The sequence below is a fragment of the Mercenaria mercenaria genome, chromosome 11 (genome assembly GCF_021730395.1).
Source record: "Mercenaria mercenaria strain notata chromosome 11, MADL_Memer_1, whole genome shotgun sequence".
NCBI classification, from domain to species: Eukaryota; Metazoa; Mollusca; class Bivalvia; order Venerida; family Veneridae; genus Mercenaria; species Mercenaria mercenaria.
The window spans coordinates 14,452,008-14,479,146 of record NC_069371.1 but is presented as its reverse complement, the minus strand read 5'-3'; the positions used below and the strand labels follow the sequence as shown (position 1 = coordinate 14,479,146).

General features: G+C 34.0%; 1 protein-coding gene across 1 annotated transcript in view; it reads left to right on the top strand.

Annotated features, from left to right (window-relative positions):
* LOC128547028 (uncharacterized) overlaps positions 1–27,139 on the top strand; it is a 176,639-nt gene that overhangs the window by 91,303 nt on the left and 58,197 nt on the right. The gene's annotated exons all lie outside the window — the stretch shown is intronic.

Below are 27,139 nucleotides of genomic sequence, written 5' to 3'. Positions count from 1 at the left end.
TTACTCTCCCACAAAATTTATAACTTTTTCTGTAAGCAGCAGCTAGTTTAGTTAAGTGAATAATTAATTGATCTATTGTTTCTATTCCATTATTATTAGAAATAAGATTTTTATTACTCATTTATATAATTAAACTTTTATTTTCTAAATTAAATTTGTTCAAGATCGCTAAACGGAACCCAACTATTAAATTTTTCATTGTAACCTTTCCATTTTACTAAAGCTTGTTTTTTCTTATAGTCTCGTCTAATAACTTTAAATTTTCTATTCTAAAAACTTCTTGTGTAGTAGGTAAAAGTTCTTGTTCATAAAAGGAACCTTGAATTATTTCATCATTTAAATCTTTAATGTGTATGTTCTGGGATTTGTATTATTAATTTTATAAATTATAAATATTTCCTCTGTCCAGTTTGGTGTATATCCTTTTCAAATGTCTTTTAAGTTTACTTAAGCGAACTCGATCACCAATTTTAAATTTTGTTTTACTCTTTGGTATCTTTAAATCACCATATAAATTAAAGTAAACAGTACCTTTATTTAAGTTTTTACTAGCTTCGGTTGGTGTCATTTTTATACTAGAATGTTTTGTTTTGTTATATTTATCAACCATATCCTGCAACTTATCTAAATAAGTATAAGTATTATTTGCTGTAAAATATTTCCACATTATTTCTTTTTAAACTTCTATTAAATCTTTCTATTACTACAGCCTTTCCCCCCCCTTCATTAAATGTATGGTACATATTAATCTATTTTTATTCAAAAAAAGGATTCAAACTTTTTATTATAAAATTCTTTTCCTTCATCTACCCATAAATTTACTGGTAATCGTCCTTCTAAAATTATTTTTTCAAATGCTTCAGTAACAATTCTCCAGTTTTATTCTTTAATGGAATAACCCAAGATATTTACTAAATATATCAATAACGGTTAACAAGTACTTTACTCCTTTATTATATTTTGAAAAAGCTTGCATGTCAACTAAATCAGCTGACCAAGTATCATCAATATCATTAACTATCCTCTTCGTTTCCTAATTTTCTTTTAATTGGTTTGTGTAATTCTTCTGCTAATTCATCGCTCCAATTTATTTCGGGGGTAGTATAAGTTTGCTCTACCCCCTTTTCCCGTTTTTTGATTTTTGTTTTTGTCCGAGACCAAGTGTGTATTTCGTTTTGATAGCTGGTTTTACAACTAAATGTTTTTGCAATCTTTTCTCCAAATGTTTTTGATTTAGTTTTATTTAAAATTGGAAAGCATTTGCTTATCACATGTACCCTTTTTTACACCACTGTCATAGCAAAAGTCATGGTCCATACATACTGCTTCCAGTTCATTGACAGGGGGTCCATTATCTAGGGGATTTCCTGGCCCACAATAATTATATCCTGGAAGTGTTAAACCTTTCTTAGGTAATAAAGGTAACATTGCTTGTGAATATCTAAATTACCCCCTGTACTTTTAACAAACTTTGATTTTATTTTTCCCCAAAACGAACAAGTAGCCTTTATCATTTTTCTCCCGTTTTTTGTTGTAACATAATGAGGATTTATATTATCAGTAAATCTTCTTTCTTTCAAACAATATATTTTATTCTGTAAACTCATCTATATCATATGTATTTAAAACTTTTTAGTTGGTTTAAAACCTGTGGATTTTAAATTGTCTGGCATTGGCCAGTCCGGACCAAAGACTAAATCTTTTTTTTTGGTTAAACCAAAGGTTTTCATTCGGTTTAACTAAAGATTTAAAAGATTTTCAGGGTATTAAGGGTACTAAGTTAGTATTTTAATTTTAGGGCAAGGTTAAAGTCCACTTATAGAATAGGGACAAGGGGTCAGGGGGGGTTATATTGTTTTAAAATCGGTATTTCTAATACTACTAGGGTAATAGCCGCAAAGCTTCAGTTTCTATACATAACGGTTTTAGTCTTTAGTAAATTTGAAATACAAATGTAGTTGAAAACGTACTCTGTTGTGGAAAAGAAAAATCAATGGCATCACAGAATGAACGTAAATTAACTGTTCACATATTATATGTTTACAAGCAGTTTTCCTCCCGAAATGGTCAAAAAGATGTTGACATGCAGCAAACAAGCCGCAACTATAACCATTCGCGGGACGTATGTGCGGGGTATTCGCCGCTACCTGCGAACATGCTGCGATTGATTTGATACTATTTCGTGGGATATTCGCAGTAAGACCAATGATCGCAGTTTATTCACCAGAAGAGCTTTAAATATTGTAATCTTTTGGTAAATTGTTCATGAAGAACATTAATTACAACAGGTAATAGTAGATCAATTATTTTGTAATAATATCTGTAATCCTGATAAGATAATTACTACTAGATTTGTTCGGCGACGCCGTCTAAATTCGTTTTCGTTACCTATGCCACGTGACTTCAGTTTGCAAATCAAACTACTTGATAACGCATTATAGATAATTTATCAAAATGGAAGATTTATGCAACACTCTGCCTGATTGGACGAGAGCGTCAATTTCTTTCACTCTGTTGATTGTGCTACGCTGAGTGAAATGTAGACAAAGCGTTTATCCTAAACGACGCTGTTCACAGTTTTAAAGCTAACTTTGGCTCAGTATATTTAGCAAGAATATTGATATATCTCAAAATGATAAGAAAGTTTAATAAATATGATAAAAACCTGTTCAAATACTAACATATATCAAATTAAAGAAAGAGCTGAATACGGTCTGCGTATCACATGAATAAGGGTGTGATAAGCGTCTTTTATGTAGAGAAGTGCTTTTTAAAAGATTTTCCTTGTTACAATTGTCGTCTGTATATGAAAAGGTTTCTTGCTTTTTGACTTATTCAGATTGCATATTAAAATGAGTACTTGTTTGCTTTGATATATTTGTTATAAATTATTTAACTGATTTATTATATATGAATATTTTTCTTTAGTCTGGTATGCAAATATTGAACTCAGTTGAAATCTGTTTTATTATATATATGCTATATAATGACTGAATCTTATTACACTGAAACGAAGGTACGCTGCATACAGTTTATCTATGTGATATGACTACGGTCAAACTTTGCTTATGAAACAGAAATATTGAAATAATTACAATTGTATGTTTTGCTTGACCTTCACTTTTTTATAGGTGTGACGTCATTGTCCAAAGATTCCTGAATAGCGAATATGCTATTTGTTAAAGCGGGATCAGTTGGCCTATTTTAGAAATAAATAAAAATAATAAATAAAAAAAAATCCTTTAATTGATTTTTTCTCATGTATTCTAATCAAACTTGATTTGTAGCATCTTTATTAGGCCCGCAGCCAACTTTGTTCAGCTGGGACATTTGACGCCTTTTAGGGGCTGCTAGAGGTAAAACTAGAAATGCCTTTATACAGCGTCTCATGAACAGCTTGGTGGATCTTTGTCATACTTGGTCTGGAGCATCATTATAAGGTCCTCTTCCAAATTTATTTATATAGGAACTTGGGCCCTATTAGGGACCACTATAGCTAAAAGTAGATATGCCTTTCTTCGAAAATTAACCACTAAAATATAATGGATTTTTATCAAACTCGATGTGTAACAATATCGTAAGGTCTCCTGCTATTTTGTTACAAATGGGGATAGGGACCAATTTAGCTAAAATATAAACACGTTTAATAACCTCTTCTCATTAACCGCTTCATGAATCTTCATCAAACTACTGCTGTAATTATTCGTCTAAGGATAAACGAAACAAAATTGCAACCCTACGAAACCTTTGCGAAAAATTAAAAGAGAACCATTTAAATTGTTAAAGTGCGGTGTTAAGTTTTGCAATTTGAAAAATGTTAAATGAAAGATGAATGTTAGATGAAAAATTCATAAACTTCTTTCCTTATTACAATTCGCCGACCATCATTTTTAAAGATATTTCTTGTTTTACCATGTTTAGACGGAAAACATTTATATAAAATCCTCAAATGTGAATGGTGATGTTATTAGAGGATGAAAGGAATACATTATTTGTGGTAAGTCTAATATCTACACTCACACGCTTGAATAAGCATGATGCTTTTTAAAAACAAAATAGATGCTTAAACTTTTGCAGCTGATTCAAATTATCTAAAAGGAAATATAAGAATTACAACTTTAGGTATATACGTTTGGTACCTAAGATGTAACACTAAAATTAACTTAATGAAAGATTTTCCTGATTTTTGTAGTCATCCATATACATCCAAAAATAAACAAGAAAAGCCGTTTTCCAAAAATGAAGCCTACCCAAAACGAACACACGCGCGCGCGCGCGCGCGCATACAAAGCAAACACACGAGGACAAAACGAACAAATAAAAGAACATAGTGGGGCACCGCCTTGGAACGGTCAGTGGCAACACCACCACTGGAGAGCTTAATCCGGTTTATGGTGCGCACCTAACCTCAATCTTACCCTCACCATTTTCCAAAGTCACGGGACAGTGTAAATAAAAATATTCCTTTCCAGGTGAATCTCTAACACACGTAATGGAAACAAAAGGGCAACAATGTGAAGAAATTTTTGTGAATGAAAAAATACATGTACAAAATGCAACACTGTTCAAATTCACACATATTTTATATATACCAAAGACCAGTATCATGATATATCATGATATATAAAAGTTCAGACATTTGCAATTTGAAATTTCCACAACTTTCGTACTTGAGTTTATTTAATAAATTTATGTTCTCATTCCTATCAATTTATTTGTTTTGCACAAATTTCATCAAGGTTTTGCTTAGCAGTCATGCTTCTTTGCTTGTTCACGGCATGCTCACAGCACCCTGTTTGTGGATGTTTGCAGCGACAAGTTCGCGGGATGTTCTCAGCAACTTGTTCGCGGTAAGTTCACAGCAATATTTCACTAAGTGATGCCATTTATCGTTAACTAGACAGTAGTCATTTTGAATACCAAAATATTTGATATATGGTACTACGTCGTTTCCACTAAAAGTATCTCACATTTTAGACCGTCTTGCTCTCGTCAGTAAAATAAAGAAAGCTATCATCCTGTATCCAACTAACATTGCCAAAAGTATGCCAACATCAATCCAGGTGTTATCCTGTAGACAGAAAAAAAGAACCATAAACATCTGCTTCTATTGGAATTTTCGTGTCCTTATTTCATGACAATTTTCAACGCTTTGTCAACTTATCTGTTATGTCTTTCCGTAGCAATATCCATTTGCGGATGTTATGACTCTGGTTAGGTTCGATTAGTTGCTCTTTCCTTGATTGAAAATTTATACTTAGAAAATGTGCTTATTCGCTTTATAATTGAGCCACACCATGAGAAAACCAACATAGTGGGTTTGCGACCAGCATAGATCCAGACCATTCTGCGCAACCCCGCGGGTCTGTCAGGATTTCATGCTGTTTCCCTTTAAAAGCCTTTTTAAATTTGGAAAAAACTGTTACCCAAACAGCAACCGTCCGGCCCCAACTGCGGGGAAAGCGCAGGCTGGTCCAAATCCACCCTGGCGAAAAAAACCACTATGTTGGGTTTTCCATGGAAACGGTCATAAAAAAGGTTTTAATCTTACTTTATTGACAATACGCAAATCAGAGCTATCTAATGACAGCACGCTCGACTATTTGAAACTTTTCCCAAATAAAAACTAAGTTTTAAAACCAAAAAACCTTATAAAAAAACTTTCTAATTTAAAAAATGGGTCAAAATTTTTTGAAAAAAAGTAATCGAAGATAAGGAACTGCTAAAATTTTCCCAAACACTTTTAAAGGCTAAAAAGTAAATGCAAGTGTGTAGAAAAATTCAACAAAAATTTTAAGAATCCCTTTAAAAAACCCAAAAACCATTTTTAAACACAAATTAACCCCTTTTTTTCTAAATTTCCAATTATAAAATCTTAATAACAAAAAAAGATTACAGTGCCCCCCCCCCCCACTCCCCCCCACGGCCCTCTGAACCAAATTCCCTCCTTGCAAAAAACATTTGAAAGGGACTCCAAAATATGCAAATTTAAATTCTTTATTTTAAACCTCCTAAAAAAAATTTCCCTCCAAAAAAAAACCCCAAACCCCTTCCCCCAAAGGGGGGTTGTTGTAGAGGGGGAAGCACTGATGATATTTGAAACAAAACAATACTAGTTAGTTGGCAGGGGTGGGTCTGTTTTGTTTGTTTTGTTGGGTTTAACGTCGCACCGACACAATCACAGGTCATGTTTGGGGTGGTGGAGAAGACCCCAGGTGCTCCCCGGGGAAAATTCTCACGAGGGGGCACCGGGGGTAGAACCACCAACCTCCGTAAGCCAGCTGAGTTACTTTTTTCAAACCCCCAAAAAAAAATATAAAATAAAAATTTTTACCTGCCCCAAAATGTAATATTCAATCACGTTCTGGGCCCAATTTTCATAAAGACATGGAAAGGGAAGAAAAGCCCAACCTAAAAAATGGAAAAAAAAAAATGAAATTTTTTAAAATGTTCAATATAATAGTGACAGTAGGGGGGAAAGAAAAATTTAAAAAAGAAATCCTACCCCTTGTACCCAGGAATTTAAATTTATACCGAGAATCTTCTCGAGTTTACCCTTGATTTGTAAAGAAGGGGAAATTTAAAGAGGGTATTTTGTGATTGGGGTTTTAATTTTAAAATATTTTTTAAAAGGTATGTTTTTTTTTGTTAACTGGATGGAAAAAATTTAAATCATTTCAGACGGGTTTTCCCTGGAAAACTCCATTTTTAATCCCCGGGGTCAAGATACCCCCTTTGGCTCTAAATACTTATAACAATTTCCCATTTTTGGGGAAAGATTTGGGGTTTGAAAATTACTAAATTATAAAATTTAATTTTATGTAAAACCGGATAAAACTCAAATAACTTAACAAATAATTGATAACTTAGTTCCTCTTTGTTCCTTGTAGTATATTTCCCCAATTAAAGAAAACGTAATTTTAAAAAGGGAAAAAAAATTGCTTTTACCGGCAGATTAAAAAAACAAAACCGGAACTTTTAAACTTTTCGAAACCCGTTTTTTTGGGCCTATATAACAAAAATGACGTTTTTTCCCTTTCCTGGTCGTAAATTTTCCCCGCTTTTTTTTAAATGCGCATTTGTAAGAAAAAGTGTTATAAAAAAATCTTTGGGTTTTAAATTTAAAATTTTCCTCCCTGTTCATTGAATATGGCATGCAAAAAAAAAGTTTTCAATCATCCCGGGTTTGGAAATTTCCCCCCGGCTCTCGTTTCCCCCAATACAGTTCCCCTTTCGGGGCCGGGATACCCCCCATCTCCCTCCCCCACCGGGTGAAAGAGTTTTAAAAATTTCTCACTGAAAAACGACAAAAATTTCGTTTCCCGGGAATAAAAGGGGGATTTTCCTTCCCCTTTTTCCCCTCTTTTTTGCCGCTATATGGATTTTTTTACTGTGAAAACCCACAGAAAAAAATTAAAGAAATCGCAGACCCCAGCAACGAAAATCAAAATTTGTTCGAAACAAAAAACGAAAAATTCCAAAAAAAAATTTCCCAAATTTTTGTTCATTTCCCCACATTTTTAAAGGGGGGCAATTTTAAAAAAAATTTTTTTCGTACGAAACGAAAAAAATTCCGGGCTTTCGTACGTATGAACAATAATCCATTTTCCCGTATTTTTCCCCCAGTTTGACATGCGGTTCAAACAGCTAAAATTTTTGTTCGTCCCGTCCGAAAAAAATTTCCAAAATAGTTTTTAAAATTTATTTTTAAATTTCTAAACTATCTTTTTGTTTGAAACGCATAACAGCCTGGTTTTTGTTGGGTACTACAAACAAAGGGAGAGAACTGAAAAAAAATTTTATTCAAAAAAAAAATCTTTTTGGGAATTTTTTTTCGAAACGAAAAAACGAACAAATCCTGTCCATTTTAAATTTTTAAATTTCTGATTTTCCCTTTAAAACAGTCCAAAATTTGTTTAGGAATTTACGAAAAAAATCCCAAATTTGTTTTTAAAAAAATTTTTTTTTCATTTCTCCCAATCATTTGTTCGTACGTACGAACAAAGGGAAGGAACTGAAAAAGAATTTTTTTTTAAAAAAAAATGAAATTTTTGGAAAAATTTGTTCTTTACTACGAACAAACCCTTTGTCCAAAAATTTTTTTAAATTTCTGATATTCTTTCGCCCAAGAATTTTTTTTTTTAAAAAATGAAATTTTGGGAATTTTTGTTCGGTACGTACAAAAAATTTCTGCCCCATATTATTTTTAAATTTCTGATATTCTGTTCGAACAGCCCCAGTTTTTTTGGGACTTTAACAAACCCCCAAATTTCCAAACTTTTTTAAAAAAAATTTTTTTTTCATTTTTTACTATCATTTGTTGTAGTACAAACAGCCTGGTTTGTTCGTACGTACAAACAAAAGAAAACTGAAAAAAAATTTATTCTAAAAATAATGCAACTTGGAATTTTTTTTCATACGATCAGCGGAATACCTAAAAATTGTAATCCAACAGTATCAACTCCACACAGAAGCTGAATACCTAGACATTGTAATCCAGCAGTATCAACTCCACACAGAGCTGAATACCTAGACATTGTAATCCAGCAGTATCAACTCCACAATGAAATCATTGAGTGAACAGTATAAGTCTTTTATCTGACAGACTTTGGTCGAATACTGACAAGAATTTGAGAAGCAGTTAAGAACATGGACCTATGACGTGCGAATATTTCATATCACAGTGACACTGCATATCATGTGCTTTTCTCAACGTTACAGAAAGCTTTGTGTGAACAACCAATCATATGTCACTTCAATTATTATTCCCTGGGACGATTTTGAGATACAGTTAAATAGCTGAATATGTGTTCCTTAAAAAAGCCAGTGTCAAAGCCTTTGAATTTAAAAGTTTAATGGTTTGTACATTTTGTTTCTTTTGGGCAATTTTTATAATTTATTCTTTCCTAATGGATGGAAAAAAGACCAAATTATTACTTATTTGTGCACGAATAAGTAAAACATGCACTAGCACTAGATGCAGTGCCAAATGTTATGTTCAGCATGATTGACTAGCTCCCAACAAGTTCTATTAAACCGATTTTGAACATGTCTGAATAATATTGAACCCGCACGTTACTTGTTACTTATTCGGCCGCGAATAAGTAACAGAAGAATTACCGCAAGATGAATTCGCAAATCGAACATAATTATGTAGAGAAAGATTGAGTAACCTAGAACAAGTCATATAAATTTGGTTCTGAACATGTCTGAATTATATTAAACCCGTACGTTACTTATTACTTATTTGTGCACGAATAAGTAAAACATGCACTAGCACTAGATGCAGTGCCAAATCTTATGTTCAGCGTGATTGACTAACTCTCAGCAAGTCCTATGAAACCGATTTTGAACATGTCTGAATTATATTGAACCCGCACGTTACTTGTTACTTATTCGGCCGCGAATAAGTAACAGAAGTATTACCACAAGATGAATTCGCAAGTCGAACATAATTATGTACAGTATGATTGAGTAAGCTATATCAAGTCATATAAATTTGGTTCTGAACATGTCTGAATTATATTAAACCCGTACGTTACTTATTACTTATTTGTGCACGAATAAGTAAAACATGCACTAGCACTAGATGCAGTGCCAAATCTTATGTTCAGCATGATTGACTACCCTCATCAAGTCCTATAAAACCGATTTTGAAAATGTCTGAATTATATTGAACCCGCACGTTACTTGTTAATTATTCGGCCGCGAATAAGTAACAGAAGAATTATCACAAGATGAATTCGCAAATCGAACACAACTATGTAGAGTATGATTTAGGAAGCTATAACAAGTCATATAAATTTGGTTCTGAACATGTCTGAATTGTATTAAACCCGTACGTTACTTATTACTTATTTGTGAACGAATAAGTAAAACGTGTACTAGCACCAGATGCAGTTCCAAATCTTATATTCAGCATTATTGACTAGCCTTTAGCAAGTGCTATAAAACTGACTTTGAACATGTCTGAATTATATTAAACCCGTACGTTACTTGTTATTTTTTCATCCGCGGATAAGTATCGGAATATATACTGCCGGAAGATGTCGCAAATCGTATGTGTAGTTGGTGCGAATAACTGAAAGATTAAGCTTCCCCTAATGAATCCGCAAATCGAACACAGGTATGTAAAAAATATTCATCTATAATAAGAGTTAAAAAAATCTGTTTCTTAACATGTAATATTATCGTACTATTACTACTCAGGATGCGAAAGAAATGTAAAAAATAACATGCCTAATTCAGTAACAATGTAAAACCGTTATTATAATTTAAGCAACAGTGACCTTAGTATGTAAGCAGAATTCTGGGGTGTGACGCGTAACGTTTCCTCTTGCAGTATTGATGGCAAGGAATCTGAAAATCTCACGATGACTTCTACGGCAATAATTTGCGACTTGTTGCAACGCTTCTTTTTATCCTGATCTATGACAGGACAGGGATGGCTAGGATGATTGATGAACATTTGCACCAAGCCAGTTGAAAATCTTGTGATCATCTATGGAACTAAAGCCCGGACACGGAAATTCACAACCACACAGACAAACCTAGATACTCATGGTAACACTATAAGCCATTCCATGGTAAAAACGTGGCAATTTGTATTTTTAGTTTATCCTACACTGTGGGTTGGTGTGCTATCATGTCGAGAATACCATCGACAATCGTAATGACAGAAAATAAGAATCAGGTGTAGGGAACTTTTTCTAGTCTTGCTTTCAATATATCTACAAGATAGAAATATAAATAAAAATCTAATACTTTGGTGACAAGGGAGTGCAAAATTGAGAATTCGACACTGACTCGTGGGTCCCGGAGAAAATAACAGAAAATCAAGTTTTTTGCTATTTTTCAAAATTTGGTTTTTGCTATTTTTCATAAAAACTTCATTGAACGCATTGCAGATAAAATAAAATATGCCCAGACACCGGTAATCACGGGAGGGGATCCAACATATGTATTCCCAAATGGGCACCGCTTAAAATCATATGTTGTGCTTCCGGTAGTACATATGTGGTAAACATTTCGCAAAAAAATCTGAAATTTTTATTTGTGACGAATTATTAAAAACATTGTTTTGTAAAAAAAAAAAAATCGCAATGCAGTCCCCGAAACTTATTTCATGTAAGTGCATTTAAACCTTTCCTGTATTTGTAGAAATGGGGAAAAAAACGTATCCTCCGGAAGGGGTATAACAAAAAAATAGAAACATTTTTACACAGGGGGAAATATTTTTTTGTTCCCTGCCCCTTTTTTTTTTTTCCCCTCGAAAACTTCCGTTGCTAAATCTCACCCTAAAAGAAAAAATTTTGCGATCACTTTGCTAGAAAATATTTTTGGGCAAAAAAACCAATGGAATACATATGTTTTAAGGGCTACATATGGGTGCATTAGATTTTTTTAAACTCCCAGGTCTTGAGTTTAAATGGTCCCGGGATAAAAAAACAAAAGGAAATACTGCCAAGTTAGTCAAATCATTCCAAAAATTTATATACATTTGTAAAAAAGTGAAAATTTATAAATCAAAACTTTAAGTTTATTTTAGACTTTGTGAACTTTTCCCACTCAGAAGTCAAAGATCTTCCAAAATCCACAGGCGTTAATGTGGTGCTTTATGCTTATTCCCTTAAGAGGAAAAATGTTGTAATTTTCACACAAAACCCCCTTCAAATTTAGGAGGATGCTTTGACCCCTTAAGGGAAATGTTCTAAACCTCATATGTAAGCTTAAAGCTGGGCTCTTTTTCAAATTTTTGCCCCTTTTAAATATACATGTAATTTTTTTAAAATAATGTGAGAAAAACTTGGCACTATTTCCAGTTCATTTTTTTATCCGATCCATATAAGCTTTTTTTTGGCAAACAATTCATTTCCGTAAAATTCAATCACAAAAAAAACCTCCCCTTTTTTTTCTGCGAAATTTTTCCCCACATATTACCACCGGAAGCACAACATATAAATTTTAAAGCGGTGCCCTTTGGGAATACATATGTTGGATCCCCCCCCGGGTTTTAATTTTTACGGAAAGCTTTTTTTGAAAAAAAAAATCCCGATGCAGTGCAACCCCGGTAACCATTAACTACACTAAGTGCTTTTACCTTACCTGTTTTGAAAAAATACGGGAAAAATATTACCTCCGTAAAGGGGTATGACTGAAAATTACATTTTTTATCACAATGGAAATATGTTGAAATTGCCCTCGCTTGTTTAAACTTTCCCCTCAAAATTTTCCTATGAAAAACCCCAGCCAAAAAAAAAATTTATGGTGTCACTTTGCTAGAAATGTTTTGGGGCAAAAACCGAAGTGAATTATATGGTTGTGGATGGGCTACATATGTGGTGCGTTAGATTTTTTAGAACTCCACAGATCTAACTTAAAAGGGTATCTGGTAAAGAAATGAACTGGAAATAGGGCCCAATAAAATTTTCTCACTTTATTCCAAAATTTATAAGTTTTTAAAAGAAAACTTTTAGAAACGACACAGCTTTAAGCTTCATATGATGCTGTAGAACTTTCCCACAAGAGTCAACGCATCCCTCCAAAATCCGGGGGTTTTAAATTGTGAAACTAAATATACATATTACCGACATTCACAGGCAATAAGCAAAGAAACCACATTAACGTGTGGTTTGGGAGATCTTTGACTTCTGGGGGAAAATGTTCACACGTCAATAAAATTTTAAAAGCTTGCTCGTTTTATAAATTACATTTTCATACAAATGTATATAATTTTTGGACTGATTTGACTATTTGGCCCCTTTTTTCCGTTCGTTTTTTTACCATTTACCATTTAAGCCAAGACTGGGGAGTTTCTAAAAAATCAATGCCCCACATATTACCCAAAAAAACATATGATCCCCATTCGGTTTTTCCCCCAAAAAATAATTTCTAGAAAAAGGATCGCCAAATTTTTTTTTCAGGATGGGGTTTTAGCATGGGGAAGGTTGCGGGGGCAAATTCAGGCGCAGGGCAAAAAAACAACATATTTTCACCGTTGATAAAAATGTTGCTATTTTTTATCAACCGCTTCACGGGGATACTTTTTCTCCTCATTTCTACAAATACGGAAAGGAAAATGCTTTTTACATGTAGGTAATGTATCTCAGTTGTACTCCCGGGAAGCACAACATATGATTTTAAGCGTGCTTTGGGGGAATAAAAATGTTGGATCCCCCCGTGGTAATAATCGGGTTTCCCCAACTATAATAATCTAGTAGGTCTGCCCCACGCCAATACATGGTGGACGATTTGCGTTAACAAACTAAAGGTACATTCCTAATGTGTCAGTCACACAACACCGTAAAGCGTTAACGGACGCCAAACGTATAAAATATGCGGCAGAAATTATCCGGTGACGAAGGGCTCTCCCCTCCCGCTCGGTGCCTCGCGATGGGGCTTTGGGCGCATAAAACGCACAAACCGCAAGTTAACCCCAAATATAGGGGACAAACAACGTTCAGTTAAGGGATATCACCGTACTGTACGGATTTGACCCGTAAAACGTAACACAACACATAAAAACTGAAAAAACTTTTTGTCATTATCGTCCGTTAAACTACATACGTTACATCCTTTGCATCCCGGTAGTAGCCCGGGCCGGATCTGTCCTCGGACAAAACGGATTGAACCGGGACAAGATAGAATAGGGAACGCACGATAACGAAAAAAAGCAGGAACGCCGAGAACGAACAAAACGCAATCACGCTTGCTACCGCCAACGGACAACTTTGTTGGGGGTACTTCAAAAGAACATCCCAAAAAATTTCCACCGGATGGAACGAACGTCCCCGGGCAAAAAGCGCAGCCGCTGCATAAAAAGGGAAAAAAAAACGCATGCGAACGGGCAAACGGTTTAAAAAATTTTTGCAATATTGGGACTCCGTTAACGCTATACGTGTAGTGTGCTAAAACAAAAAGGTTTTAGTTCATCGTAAAACCATTTTCCGGGAAAAAAAGGAATGGTAAAAAAAAGAAAACACAAACAATAAAATTTGTGCAAAAAAAAAATATATTTTTGGCCATTACAAACATCGCAACTTTATATTTTGCTTTTAAAAAAAGTAGTTTAAAAACAATGAGTCGGGCTGGGTTCGAAACCCCCGTATGACATAAACTTCGCAAAGAATTTTAAAAAGCCCATAAATAACAGAGTTACTTTTTCTTTTTTTACACTTTTCCATTTTTAAAATTTGTGATTGTTTTACAATTGTGGTAAAATTTGAATGAAGACGCAAAAATTTTTTTTTTTTAATACATTATTTTAATTTGCCGTTCTGAAATAATTCCGTTATTAAAAAACTGTCTTTTTTTTATCATCGCTTTAAATGGGTAAAACCGTGAAAAAATAGTAAAAGGTTTTTCATGAAAAAAACATTTATATACATATGGTCTAAAAATTAACTTTACACATTTCCTACTTTATTGTATGCTTGCCGCCATTTTTTGTTCTGTTTGTACAAGCAAGCCAAAAAGAAATGAAATTGTCTGTCCAAATTGATTAAAGATGAAAATAACAACAAGTGGAATAGAATTTACTACATCTCGGCCGTGGGATCTAAGGGTTCGACCATGGGAATCGAGGGTCAAGGTTTCGATTGGGGCTCTACCATTTAAACATTGATGTTTATTTTTGGGCAGGTAGCCTAATTCATCTGCTAGCGGGCACTGTCCGCGTAATAATTGGACCGAGACAGAATAGAAAAAGGGACAATCCCTTGGATCAGGGGCCCGAAACTTAAGAGTTACATAATCACTATATACTAACAGGGGATCTGTCGAATAATTGATATAGAATGAACGGTTACCTCTAAAAAAAGGACAGTTATATCATTATGATTATATGTAGATAACAGTGGTAACAACCATTGCAGGGGGTTAAAATGATATCCTAAAAATTTTAGTTGCTTTTTAACATAAACCCCACTTTTTGAAAAAAGTTCCCCCTCCTTTTAAAAAAATAAACCCCACTTGTTTTTCTTCAAACAGGGAAATTAAAAATCATTTGTAAAATTTTACAATGGGTAAAATGAACTTTTTTTTAATTTTAAAAAAAAAACATTCTTTTTTAAATTTTTAACGAAATCTTGATTTTCATAATCCGTATCGCGCACTAATATCTCATAATTAACGAAGTGTACTGGCGTTCCGGGCAAGCTAACCAGGCTTATTTACGTGAATTTCCACGGGCAAATAGGAAGTGGTTTGATAATTACTTTTAAAAAACCTTTAGTAAACCCTGATAAGTAATAACAAAGGGACTAAAAATATCTGGGAAAATAAGAAAGGGATATTTTTTTTTAAAGTGTTGTTCTTTTTTTTGTCAAAATGCAAAAAAAAACAATATGAAAAATAATGAGTACTCTAGACCTATGCGCCCTCACAGCCCTTTGTGAGGGGGAGGGTGCTGACCCCAATGCTGTGTACAACTGTCACAAATTTGAATTCTGGATTCAGGGTTTCCCCCGCCGCAGTGCGTTAAATTACTTTTGAGTTTGTTCAACTGGGGAAGAGCGGTTTGGGGTTTTTCAAAAATTTTTAAAAAAATTCTAGGGGGAACGGACCCCATTTCACCCGCTGGATCCCCCAGGGACAATGTATTTTATGCAGAATTTCAAATTTGTGAAAGTTCGCTCGCTGCAATGGTTAATTACCCCTTTTATCTACATATAATCAAATAATATTAAAGGGTCCATTTTATGAAAAACTGTTCATCTAATTAATTCTTCACAATCATCTTTTAGCAACCTTTCATGAGCTTATATGTAACAGATTCTGGGTGTGTGCGTAACGTTTTCCCCCTATTTATGGAAAGGAAATCTGAAATCTCACGGGGGGACTTCACCGGCATATTCTGCGACTTGTAGAAACGTTTCTTTTATCCTGATCTAGACCGGGGGGCAGGGATGGCTAGATATTGATAACATTTGACCTCCTTTGAAAATCTTGTGATCACCTAAAACTAAAACCCGGGGCCGGAAGTCCCAAAACCCAAAAAGACAACCCTAACAGATTACCATGGTAACACATAATAACGGTTTTACTTTATTTACTGAATTAGCCTTTTTTTTTTTAAATTTCTTTCGCACCCCTGATAGTAATAGTACATATTATTACAGTTAAGAAACGATTTTTTTAACTCTTATTATAATGATTTTTATGCCCCCAAAGGGGAGGCATAATTTTTAAACCGTCTCCTCTTCGGTCTGTCAGTCGTCGTCTGTCAATCTGTCGGTCTGTCAGTCTGTCCGAATTTTTCGTGTCCGGTCCATATCTTTGTCATCGATGGATATTTTAAAAATAATTGGCTGAATGTGTACCACAGAAAGACGTTCCGCCAAGACCCGGGCCCTAGCTCAAAGGTCAATGCACCTTGACTTTAAAGGATAGTGATTGAGGGGCCCGTGCCCGGTCCATATCTTTGTCTCGATGGAGGGATTTTTCTAATTTGGGGATGAATGTGATCAAAAAGAAGACGACGGTCGCGCCCCAAGACCCAGGTCCTGCTCAAAAGGCAAGGTAACCTTAATTTTAAATGACAGTGCTTTGATGGCGTGTAGGGTCCATATCTTTGTCATCCGGGATGGTTTTTTAAAATCCTTTGGGCATGAATGTGTACACATAAAAAAGACGTGTCGCGCGCAAAAAACCCCGGTCCATAGCTAAAAGGGCCAAAATTCTAACATCAGCCATAACTTTCATTAAAAGTGCCCGGGGCTGGTCATCCTTGGGACGCTCTTGTTTTCACTACTTGTGCTCGATTTGGGGTTTCATCAGGAACTTAAACTTTTTAGTTTTTTTGCCCCCCTGCACAAACAATTGCGCATCTTTGCAGTATAGTTTTGATACTTTAAAAAAAAAAAGTAACGTACGGGTTCCAAAATAATTCAGGCATTTCAAAATTGGTTTTTTTTAAAGGGCTTTTGAAAGGCTACTGAATCATCTGAACATAAGATTTGGCACTGCATCTGGTGCATGCATGTTTTCTTTCTCGTTTAAACAATATATAAAAGTAACGAGGGTTTTAATATTATTTTAACATGTTTTATAACCAAAAAAATTGAATTTTTATAGCTTACTTAAACATGAATCATAATATTCGATTTGCGATTCATCTGGTGGCTTTCATCAGTTACTTATTTTGCGGGCCAAATAAAAATAACAGTAACGTGCGGGTTCGATATAATTCAACATGTTCAAAAAACGGTTTAAAAAGGACTTGCTAAAACTACTAACCATACTGGACATCAATTTTGGCCATTTTTTCTGGGTTCTAGTACATGTTTTACTATTTGAGCACAAATAAGTAACAATAACGTTGGGTTCAAAATAATTTTAGACGTCCCCAAAATCGGTTCATAGTACTTGAAGAGGGTTTTGAAGCTGAACAAAGAATTGCACTGCTCTGGTGCAGTTTATGTTTAACTTTTCGTGCCAAAAAGTAAAAATAAAGTATGGTTTGAATAAATTTAGGCATGTTCAAACCAAAATTTTTTGGGTTTTTTAAAACTTACTAAATCATACTTTTTCATAAGTATGTTCGACTTGCGACTTCATCTTGTGGTATTAAAACGTTTCTAAAACGCGGCCCAAAAATAACAAGATACGTGCGGGTTTTAATAAAATTAGACCTTTCAAAAACGGTTTAATAGGGCTTCGAGACTGGTCAATCATCTGAACTTTAAAATTTGGGACTGCATCTATGTTAGAGCAGTTTTACTTATTGTCACAAATAAGTAATAATAACGTAGGGTTTAATATAATTTTGACATGTTCAGAACCCAAAATTTTTATGACTTTTTATAGCTTTCCCAATACACCGACCTAATAGGGTTCGATTTGCGACTTCATCTTGTGGGAATTTTTCTGACTTTTTTCGCGGCCGAATAAGTAACAAGTAACGTCTGGGTTTAATATAATTCGACATGTTCAAAAACGGTTTTTTTGACTTTGAGAGCTGGTCAATCTGCTGAACTAAATTAGGGGACATATGCTGTCTAGTGCATGTTTTTTCTTATTTGTGCACAAAAAAATAAAAGTAACGTAGGGGTTTTAAAATAATTCCAAAACATTTCAGAACCCCAAAATTTTTAAAGACTTGTTTATAGCTTACCCATTCAACTACATAATATTTCGATTTTTGGCTTTATCTTGGAAATTCTTCTGTTACTTATTCCGGCCCAAAAAGTAACAAGTAAATGCGGGGTTAATATAATTCGACAGTTTTAAAAAAGTTTTTATAGGACTTGTTGAGAGCTATCAAACTGCGAAAATAAGATTTGGTCGGGAGCTAGTGCTAGTGCATGTTTTACTTTTTGTGCACAAAAAGTAATAAATAACGTATGGGGGTTTAAAATAAATTTAGACTGTTAGAAAACCCAAATTTTTATGACTTTTTTATAGTTTTTCCCCTCTACTCGAAAAAAGTTGTTCGTTTGCGACTTTATCTTTTGAAATTCTTCTGTTACTTTTCGCGGGCCGAAAAGTAACAAGTAACCCTCGGGGCAAAAATAATTCAACATTTTAAAATCAGTTTTTTAGGACTTTTTGAAGCTATTTTAATCATCTGAACATAAATTGGCCGCACTAGTGCTAGTGCTGTTTTTCTTATTTTGTACAAATAAGTAATGTAAGATGGGTTTAATATAATTCGACATGTTCAGAACCAAATTTATAGACTTGTTTGCTTATCATCACCTCGACATAATATGTTCGATTTGCGACTTCATCTTGTGGTAATTCTTCGTTCTTTTTCGCGGCCGAATAGTAACAATAACGTGCTGGTTCAATATAATTCCGTGTTCAAAACCGGTTTATAGGGCTTTTTTGGATCTAAACCCAAACATGCTGAACATAATTTTGGGACTGCTCTAGCGTTAAACATGTTTTACTATTTGTACACAATAAATAATAAGTAACGATGGGGTTTTAAAATAATTCAGAACTTTCAAACCAAATTTATAACTTTTTTTATCACTCAATCACACTTTACATAAATTTTTTTCGTTTGTGACTTCACTTGGGTAAATTTTTCTGTTACTTTTTCGCGGGAAAATAAATAAAAAGTAACGTGCGGGGTTCAATATAATTCAGACTGTTCAAAAATGGTTTTACAGACTTGTGAGAGCTAGTCAAACAAAAACGAACATAAAATTTGGCACTGCGTAGGCAGTGCATTTTTACTTATTTGTGCACAAAAAAAATAATAGTACCCACGGTTTAATTAATTCGACTTTCAAAACCAAATTTATATGACTTTTTAAGCTTACTCATCCCTCGACATAAATATGTTCGATTTTTCGACTTTATCTTGTGGTAATTCTCTTTTTCTTATTCGCCCCCAAAAATAACAAGTAACGTCGGGTTCAATTAAAACAGACATGTTTAAAACGTTTTATAGGACTTGTTGAAGCTACAATCATGCTGAACTAAATTTGGCACTGCCCCCCTAGTGTTAGTGCTGTTTTTCTTTTTGTCACAAATAAGAATAAATAACGTATGGGGTTTTTTAAAATAATTTAACATTCAAACCAAAATTTTTATGACTTTTTATAGCCACTCAATCACACTTTAAAATATATTTTCGTTGGACTTCATCTTTTGGGAATTCTTCTGTTACTTTTCGCGGCAAAAAAGAACAAGTAACGGGCGGGTTCAAAATAAATTCCGACATGTTCAAAACTGTTTTTACAGGACGTTTAGACTATCAAACAACTGAACATAAGATTTGGCACTGCAGCTATGCTAGGCATGTTTTACTTATTTGCACAAAAAATAATAAGTATCTTACGGGTTTTTAAATAATTCAAACATGTTCAGAACCAAATTTTTATGACTTGCTATAGTTTCCCAATCACACTCACATAATATTTTGATTTTCGACTTCATCTTGTGGGAATTCTTCTTTACTTATTCGCGGCGAATAAGTAACAAGTAACGTGCGGGTTAATATAATTTTAGACATGTTCAAAAACGGTTTTTTTTAGGTTGTTGAAGCTATCAAACATCTTTAAAAATACAATTGGCCGCATTTAGTCTAGGCATGTTTTTTCTTTTTTGTGCACAAAAAAGTAAAAGTAGCGTATGGGTTTGAAAAATTCCCGACATGTTCAAACCAAATTTATATGACTTGTTATAGCTCACCAAACCACTCGACAAAATATGTTCGTTTGCGACTTCATCTTGTGGTAATTTTTCTGTTACTTTTCGCGGCCGAAAAAAGAAAAAAACGTGCGGGTTCAAAATAATTCAGACAAGTTCAAAAACGGTTTATAGGCTTTTTTGAGGCTAGTCAAACATGCTGAAAATAAATTTGGGGACGCATCAGGGTTTGTGCATGCTTTACTTATTTTTGCACAAAAAGAAAAAAGTAACGTAAAGGGGGTTTAAAAAATTCAATATGTTCATCACCAAATTTATATGACTTTTTTAATCTCACTTAATCCACTCGACTAATTGTTCGATTTGCGACGTCATTGTGGTAATCTTTTTTTTACTTATTCGCGGCCGAATAAATAACAGTAACAAGCGGGGGCAATATTAATTTGACATGTTCAAAAATTGGTTTTTAAGGGCCTGTCAGACAGTCAATCGCGAATATAATTTTGGCACTGCACTGGGCCCGGTGTTTTACTTATTTGGCCAAAAAATAAAATAAAAAAGGGGGTTTTTATAATTCAACATGTTTTTAGAACCAAATTTTTTATGACTTTTTTATAGCTCACTCAATCACACTTTACATAAATTTTTTTGATTTTACTTCATCTTGTGGGAAATTTTTCGTTACTTATTCGCGGGAGAAAAGTAAAAAAGGAAACGTGCGGGTTCAATATAATCAACATGTTTTAAAACTGTTTTTTCAGGGCTTGTTGGGGCTAGTCAAACATACTGAACTAAGATTTGGCACCAGCTAGTGCGTCTGTTTTACTTTTTTGCAAAATAATAATAATATCTTACGGTTTAATATAATTCAGACATGTTCAGAACCAAATTTATATGACTTTTTTTACTCACTCAAACACACTTGACAAATTTTTCGATTTGTGACTTTATCTTTTGGTAACTTCGTTACTTTTTCGGGCCGAATAAGTAACATGTAAGTGGGGGGTTTAATATAAATTTTAAAATTTCAAAAACGGGTTTATAGGGCTTGTTGAGGCTGGTCAAAACATGCGAACTAAATTTGGGACTGCTTTTTGTATGCTTTTTTAAAATTATTTGGCACAAATAAGTAATAAGTACGTATGGGTTTTTAAAAAATTCAGACATGTTCAACCAAAAATTTTTAATGACTTGTTTTTGTTTAACTCCTCAACCGACATAAGTATCTTCGATTTGCACTCCCTTGGATAATTCTTTTGTTACTTATTGCCCGAAAAAGTAACAAGTAAAATGCGGGTTCAATATAATTCAGACATGTTCAAAAACGGTTTATAGGACTTTTTGAAGTGGTCAAACCTGCTGAACATAAGATTTGGGATGCATCTAGTGTAGGCAAGTTTTTTCTTTTTGTGTACAAATAATAAAAGTAAAGTATGGTTTTAAAATAATTTCAGACATTTGAGCTAAATTTATATGAATGTTTAGCTTACTAATCACACCGACAATATATTTCGATTTTCGCTTTATCTTGTGGAATTCTTCTTTACTTATTCGCGGCCGAATAATAAAAAGTAACTGCGGGGTTTAATATAATTCCCCCCAAAATGTTTCAAATCGTTTTAAGGATTGCTGAGATCTAAACCTCATCTGAACATAAATTTGGCACGCATCTAGCTTTTGTGCAAGGTTTTTCTTTTTGTAAAAACAAAAAAAGTAATAAGTAAAGTAGGGTTTTTTAAAATAATTCGACATTTCAGAACCAAAATTTATAGATTGTTATAGTCACCAAACACCTCGACATAAGTATTTTGATTTGCGACTTCATCTTGTGGTAATCTTCGTTTTCTTTTCGCGGCCGAATAAATAAACAAATAACTGCGGGGTTTAATATAATTCAGACATGCAAAAAAGGTTTTTTAGGACTTTTTAAGCTAGTCAATCATGCTGAAAATAAGATTTGGGCACTGCATCTATGCTCCACTTTTACTTTTTTCTGGGACAAATAAGGTTTAAGTAACGTATGGTTTAATATAATTCAGACATTTCGAACCAAAATTTTATATACTTTTATAGCCACTCAATCCACTCGACTAAGTTTTGTTCGATTTGCGACTTCACTTGTGGTAATTCTTCTGTTTCTTTTTTTCGCGGCCGAAAAAGTAACAAGTAACGTGCGGGTTCAATATAATTTAGACAGTTTTAAAAACCCTTTTAAAGCTTGTTGAGAGCTAGTCAACATGGAACATAAGATTTGCACTGCATCTAGTCTAATGCATGTTTTTTACTTATTTTTGCACAAATAAAATTTTTAATAACGTATGGGTTTAATATAATTCAGCTGTTCAGAACCAAATTTTAAAACTTGAAATACTTAACCCCAAAACCTCGACTAAATATGTTTGATTTGCGACTTCATCTTGTGATAATCTTTCCCTTTCTTATTCGCGGCCGAATAAGTAACAAGTAAAGTGCGGGTTCAATATAATTCAGACATGTTCAAAAACATTTTTTAGGACTTGTTGAACGGGCAATCATGCTGAACAGAAAAATTTGGGCCCACTATGCAAAAGGGATGTTTTTACTTATTTTTGCCAAATAAATTAATAAGTAAGGGTTTTATATAATTTAACATGTTCAGACTAAATTTATATGATTTTTATAGCTTACCCAACCACTCGACAAAATAGTTCGATTTGCGACTTCATCTTTTGAAACTCTTTTGTTCTTATTCGCGGGGCCCAATAAGTAAAAGTAACATTGGGTTCAATATAAAACAGACATGTTCAAAAACCCGGTTTTATAGGACTTGTTGAGGTTTGTCCAATCATGTTGATCAAAGATTTGGGACGCTCAGTGCAAATGCATGTTTTTTTCTTTTTTCGTCACAATAAGTTTTAAATAACGTACGGGTTTTATATATTAGACATATTTAGAACCAAAATTTTATGACTGTTATAGCTACATAATCTAAAATCACATAAGTGATCGATTTTTGAATTCATCTTTTTATAATTCTTCTGTTACTTTTCGCGGGCGAATAAGTAACAAAATAAGACATTTCAAATCTCCTTTTTTTAAACATTGAAAAGATCTGCCCATATTTTCTGTTGTTAAATTTAATTAAAAATAACACTGTGTTTTTTTTCTGAGGGGAAATAAAACCCAATTTTTTCCGAAAGATAACTTTTTTGGTTAAATAAATGCTACTTTTAATTATTACAAGGGCCTTTTAAACTATCTCTTTGAAACTTACAGTTTATGAAATGCTAATTTTTTTTTTCAAGTGAATTTAAAATTTAATAAATTTTATACGTTCATTTGCTATCTTTAAATTCCAATGATTAAAATTTCCTAAGCATTTTAAATTTAAAATAAATTTTTGTACACACAATTGTAACTTACTTGAACAACTGTTTTTTCTCATGCAATGAAACCCAAAACATATATAAACTTTACCTTTTGTTCATTTTAATTTAAAAAGCCCCCGTGAAGAAGGGGCTATAATTTGATAGGGTTATTAAAAGCCAAAGTAAATCGCTATCTGTAACTCTCTGGGATTCCATGTTATTTATAATTTAACCCCAATCATTTAAACCCCCTGAAAAAAAATTGTGAAGAAATTGAAAAATCAGAATTTTAAGTAGGAGTGATATTAGTTATTTGTTAATTTCTTTGTTACCTATTCGCTTTTAAAAGGGAAAATAACAAAAAAAAACCATTACTTTTTCCTTTTTCGATTTTCCATTTTCTCGGGGAAAAAATTGACATTAAATCAGAACCTTTAGTAGTCTTAAAATGAAATTTAAAAAACAGCTGGAGAAAAAGTGAAACGATGACACTTTTTTTTTTTGAAATTTGGGTGTTACTTATTCGCGTTTGAAAAAAGAATAAATAACAAAAAAGAAACCTGTTCTTATTCCTTAATCGACTTTTACATTTCTTGGCAAAAATATGAGATGTGTTCAAAAACGTTTTTTGGAAATTTGCTTTATCGGTGTTTTAATGTGTCCTGTTACTTTTCGCATTTGAAAAAAGGAAAAGTAACAAAAAGTACCATTCTTATTCCTTATTTGAAAAAAGGGAATAAGGGAAAAGGAATTAAACCCAAATTTCTCGTCATATGACCTTAACTTTGCGCCTCCCGGGAAAATTTAAATTTTTGCATTTGTTTTAAATGATTTTTGAAACTCTATTCACAAATTTTTGTTTTTTTTTTTATTAAAAAAAATTTTTAAAAAGGGATCTCTGATTAAGAAAACTAATTTTATATAAAAACCTCCCCAAAAAACGCCTCTTCTCTTTTATTTTGACAGTTGGGGGTTTATCATGAAAAGTTTTTGAAGGGAGGCTCAAAAGGGGTAATTTCTTAATTTTTTTGAATTAAGACATTTAAAAAATGTTTCAGTTTACTGTTTTTATCAGCAATAAAAATTAAAACAAACAATACGCGTGTGTTTACCCGGGGGATACATCATGCTTGGAGAATCTCGGGATCGAATTTAAATAGCAAACTCGCCTCTACAAACTCGTTTGCACCCAAAAAACTTTCCCTAGATTCCCCCCCGCATGATATACCAGCCGGTAACACTGGGACCAATCAGAAAGAAAATTTCCCCCCTACGTGTTATACCCAACCCCTAGGAAAATTTTTAAGAACCGGTCGTGACGGGAAAATAACTAAAACCCTTTCAAAATCGCCATTTCATACATAAAACACGCAGTGGGGTAAAATTTTCTATGGGTTCAAACAAGTGGTAATTTATCTTCCAAATTTTTTACCGGTCACATTTTTTTTCAATACCTTTACTTAGAAAAAAAACGCCTAGTTTTTATAATTTCAACATTTCACAAAAACCCTTTCTTGAACTTCCCTGGTGAGGTTCCGTTTTAGATTACAAACCCTTCGATTGGCTGTTTTGAAAAAGTAGTCAATCGTATTTTATACACTGTTTGCTAAAATGTGAAAAAAGCGCAAAATGTCAAAAAATCAAATATCGAAAAGATCAGACCAATGTACGATTTCAAATTAAAGATCATATACAAGATGAATTTCATTCATCATTTCGAGTTTTAGTGTAAAATTGTGATTTTTTTCAAATCTGTTTTTGTTTGTTTACGTTTCGCCAAACATGTGCGTACTGCCGTGACCTCTAGACCGGATGTTCATTAGGGAAGTTCAAGCAAGTTTTTCTGTAACGTTGACGAAAGCATAAAATATGTTGATAATCTCAGCAATATGGAATATTGGGACAATGTGACTGGTGCACGATGGAAGATAAATTATCGCTTGTTCAATATACTAGGTACCCATTCACCGAACTGCGCGTTTAAGTTGAGAAATGTACGATTGAAACGGGTTAGTGCACTTTCCCGTTCATGACCATGGTTCTTATAGAATACCTAGGGGTAGGGTATAACACGTACGGAGGGATTTTCTTTCTGATCTGGTGCCAGTGGCCGGTAACACACTTTTATGTACATAATCTGCATTGTCGCTAAGTTGTACATGGGCTGTGTGCCTATAGTAGCGTTGCTTTCTCACATTAACAAATAGAGTGCATGCCCGGGTCCAGATTTTTTTTACTGGGGGACAAGATGTCACCGCGAGGCGCATAGCGAGCGCTGAGGGTGGGTAGGTGTTGGAGGGGATGCCTTTATCCACGTTTGGTTGGAGAGGGGTGGTTGGGGGGGGGGGGAGGGGGGCGTCTCCCCATGGATTTGTTTTTAAAAATAATCTACAGGTTCGAGTGCATTTATTGGTGGTTGTACTCCTCTCATTCGGGGGTGGGGGGGGGGGGGGTCAGGGGGCTTCCCCCTGGACTTTGGGGTGGGGGGGGGGGGGGGGGCGTACAAGCCTAGTGTGGCAGTCATGAAAAGAAAGAATGAAAAGGGCAAGTTGCTTAGATTGATTCTCACTATTTTCTTATTATTGCCTTAAGCAGATCTAGATCTAGTAGATCTATTGATTATTTCATAATTAGGGATCACGCGTAAAATTCTGAAACTGAAGTATTTTGACAGTAGAGCTACTTAGGGCCTACCTTTAACAAGAAATATCTTTAAAAAAGATGGCCGGCGAATTGTATTACGACAAGAAATTTACGAGGTTTTCATATCATTTGTGCTATTCTATCATCCATCTAACATTTTTAATATAGCAAAACTAAACACAACACTTAAACAATTTAAATGGTTGTCTTTTATTTTTTTCACAAAGGTCTCGTAACGGTATTGTTTCGTTTTTTTTGTTCTATATGTCGGAATAATTACAGCAGTAGTCTTGAAGTCACTTTTCTACCTAGAAGACATTAATCGATCGGCTAATCACACCTCATTCGGCGACTCAGTTTCACGTTCAAAGGCGCTTATAGTTCAATAACTCCGTCATCCATGAAGGGATTTAAATATTACATTACCTAAATGTTTCTCATAATGAGACAACATGGCTTACGTAACACTCGTTAAGTTTAACTCAAAGATCAGGGGGGTCAATGCCAGAGGTCAAAAGTGAATAGGTTTTGTTTCCTTTCTAGTCCATTACTCTGTCATCCATTAAGTGATTTTAATATTATCTGACACAAACTTTATGTTCCCCATAATGACACAAAGTATGCCATGTGCAATGCCCAGACCCCCTTAGCTCAGAGGTCATAATGTTATACTGCAGTAGAGAAAATTAGCTGCCTTCTAGTAGGGGACTTTGTAGTGCATGGCAAATTGGCAATACTTCATTCATTTGTTTGATACAGTGCTTTAGGGTTAAGCAGAGGATAGGTTGATCAATTTGTATTTAGATTTCATATAATTCTTGCCCCGGAACCTGTAGCTGGCAAGCTACTTTTCTCGGACTGTTCAACAAAAACTTATTTACAACCTTGACCTGTAAACGGCTAACATCCACACAAAAAACATCAAATTATCTAGACTATAAAAACACATGTTTTGTCATAGTAAGGGGGCGATTGGACCCCCCCTCCCCTCCCTCCCCCACTGAGAAAATTTGCTGGATCCTTGCATGCAGTGCAATGCTTCATTCACT